Here is a 3616-nt window from a genome sequence, read left to right on the forward strand (position 1 = left end):
CCTTTCCTCTCTCTCCCTCTCCCTCTCTTTCTTTCTCTCTCTCTCTCTCCCCCTCTCTCTTTCCTTCCTTTCTTCTCTCTCCCTCTCCCTCTCTTTCTCTCTCTCTCTCTCTCTCTCTCTCTGCTCCTTCCCTCGAATATTATATATTTTTAGAGAAGGTTCTATGCATCCTCCGCTTATTTATTTCACCAAGACGCGTCTACTTTATCCATCCGTCCCATGGATAAATATCGGTGGACAGAAACTCGATTTCTCCCGCGGAGGAGAAATTACGATTAAATCTGAAACATACGTGTAATTGTGGTTAGATTGGATAGGAAACGAGATATGAATCGTTGCGAGACAAGTAGAGTAAAACGGTGACGGTTGGATAAAAGTGGGGATAAATTCGGACAGGCGGAGTGTGTGAGATAGTCTCTGAACGAGTAGAACGGGGACATGTATGGTCGGGCGAGTAGAACGAGCCACGGACAGAGTGAAATAAAACATTTATAGTCGGGCAAGTAGATTAAGCGAGTCTATTACTCGCCGTTGAAATTGCTGCGACGAAAGGGTGGGTAGGTGACGAAGAGTTCTAGATTTCGAGGGTGTGAATGTTAACGTTAAGTGGTTCGAGGGAGGTGCTCGTTAATTACCGCGTATCTTCCCCGTGAATATATTATTTCGTTTACCGCTTGTTACCCGAACTTCTCGGCCTGGTTTCCGAGGTTTAAAGTTTTTAATCGAGTTACATTCTTCTCCATTATTCATGGATTCTCAATATGGATCCATCCACCTTCCATTATTCATACATTGGTACTTACAGTTGCGTCGTGACTTCGATAAATACACCGCGGAAATATCTATTGATACATTTGCTTTGCAAAAATCGCGACACTGACTTTTTTTTTTTTTTTACGGATAAACGAGAATGACCAACCAGTTATCGATAGATATACCCTTTATAACGAGTACCCTGCCAAGAATATATTTCGATCAAAGATTAAATCTGTCCAACACGAACAATTAGAATAGAATAGAATCTTTTCACGCGAGAAGAAGATCGTTTATTTTTTGCTTGGTACATAATTTAAGAAAAAAATGTTCCTCTTCGAAGAAGACACGAGACATTATACGTATTACGCGTTTAAAATAAAAAGAAAACACTCTTAGGATTTGTATGTAACGAAGATATAAAAGGAGAGAAAAGAGAATAGTGTAATTCGAATTGCATATTCACGAAGGGGTATCGGATCGGTCGCCCGGACGAACTGGCCTGTCACACGATCCCTTCAGTCAGCCATGCTATCCGAGTTTCGTTGTAGTTCGATCGAGGGATTTACCAATCGAAATGGCGGCTCGAAAGAGCGTGTTCGCCCGCTGCGTAAGCCGCACGGAATCCAGGTAGCACTTTGTGTTTCGATTCGCCTTAAAAGTTTTCCCATTTCCGTGCTACGCTATCACGGCCGGTCCAACGAGAAATCCAGCTAGAGTAATCCATTGCCAGAGTCGTTTGTTCGTTCGTTCGAGTACGTTAACCTTCGCTTCGAATTGGCCGCTTCTCTCTCTCTCTCTCTCTCTCTCTCTCTTTCTCTCTTTCTTTTTTCATCGACCACCATTTTCGATTCACGCGCGCGTCCGTGGATCGAATTACGCGCGTAAAAGAAGAGGGGGAAGCAGGAGAGAAAGGAGAGGAAGAAATTGAAAGAGGGAATGGCGGCAGTGGCGTGCACGCATTTCGAGAAATTCACCGAGATTTCCCAGACGCCTCGTCGAAAGGCGCAACTCTTCGTATCCACCCCTTGCATCCTCCCCATCCGCTTCTTTTATTTTCTCACGGCCACGCGAGAAATGGTTTCCGAGTCTATTATTCATGGTGGTGGTGCAAAGTGGCGTGGCGTCGATGTCGATTGCTCTGATGGAAATCGGGACGATCGGAGGGAAATCTTTCCGACAATTGCGTACATATATACACACACACACACACACATATTGCTGAGTCGATGAGTAGACGTTCGAGAGGAAAGGAGGAGAGAGGGATTTTGGGGAAGAAATTTTCGAAGAAAGAATTTGAAAGTTGAGAATTCGAGTGCGTCAAAATTAGAGAAATTTAAGAATAGAGAAAATTTAAAATAGAGAAAATTAGATTGCTTTTTATATAAAGGAAGGAATAGTTCTTCTAGAGATCTTGAATATTGAAGTTTATAAATAAAAAATTGGTCGATTGGTTTAAAAAATAGATGAAGAAAATATAGGAATAATCGACACTTGTGGAGCAAAGGTATAATAATTTCGAGCATGTTTTCACCATGGTGTTACAATAGCGGCCACGAATCATCAATTTCGCTCTTCTATTTCGCACTTGCACTCTGTTTCTTTAGCCTCGCATCGAGGGCTATTTTTCGAGTCGTTCGAGGGAACGTTTCGCTCGTAACCTCACGAGCTACAACAAGATTCCCATTTACACGGCACTGAAACCACCAAGCTACCCTTGTCGAAAAGCGAAATTTCTCTGTTTCCAAGAAACTCTTATAAGCCACCTTGAATAAATTCATGAGACCGCGGTCCATGGAGCAGCGCGCGCCTCATCGATTTGAAATTCGGATTCCGCGTAACTTTGCCGGGATGAGCCTCGGTGTGAGAGGATAGAATTGAGAAAATTCTTATATACGGTGTTGAAACCGTATCGTCCCTCTGTCGTTTTCCTGGCGTTTGTCTCCACCTTAACTCAATTTTCGAGACACAATTACAATTATTAATCCTGCAGATTTAACTCATAATTAGAAATTCACTCGATTATAACAACTTCTCGTTTATCAATTTCATCCTACGAAATATAACAAGCAATATGATTTATTAAACATTTCCAACATCAATTTAAACTTCTATTCTATTACGAGAATTTTCTTCTTAGAAATAGTGTAGAAAAATCTTTAATTCTTTTTTGAAAAGAAAAAAAAAAAAAGAAAAGGAATCATAGAATTAAAAATTCTTCTAATCTAACTCTCGTTACCTTAAAAATTCGAGTCGCGATCGTATAAATCGGACGAGCGTATAAATTCGAACGAATCCGATTTTTTTCCACGCGCCACCCTTCTTCGATAATTGTCGCGTCGAAAAGCGGATTTTCAGTTCCGCGCCGCGCTTCCAATTATCCAAAACTCGCTACTCAGCGCGCCACTTCCGCTTTCCCCCGGAACATATCTCGCGCCGTCTGGACGCGGGGCTTGCATCGGCCCCATTCACACGATTTTCCCTCGTTAAAGCTCCCTCCCTCCCCGCCCTAAATAAACGAGGAATATCGGTCTATGTTTTTTTAACGACGCCACTCGCCGGGGGTGCGCGCGACGGCGACACTCCCCTTCTTAAGAAACAACCCCCGGATCGAGTAATTACTTCGTTAGAATGCACGTTGACTTAACGAGTGTCGAGTTAACGAACTGTGTCAAGAATAGATCGCGTCTAATTAGATATTCGATGGATCCTCTTCGGGCCATATCTTTCGATTTTTCTTCCTATCTTCGAGCATTCGATCGCGTCAATTCTCCATCGAGACGAGAATCATATCGTTCGAATTATCTCCGTTTAAAGTTTTTCTTTCTTTCTTTTTTTTGTTTTTTTTTTTTTTTTAATAGCA

Source organism: Apis dorsata, unplaced genomic scaffold (assembly GCF_000469605.1).
Source record: "Apis dorsata unplaced genomic scaffold, Apis dorsata 1.3 scaffold_220, whole genome shotgun sequence".
NCBI classification, from domain to species: domain Eukaryota; kingdom Metazoa; phylum Arthropoda; class Insecta; order Hymenoptera; family Apidae; genus Apis; species Apis dorsata.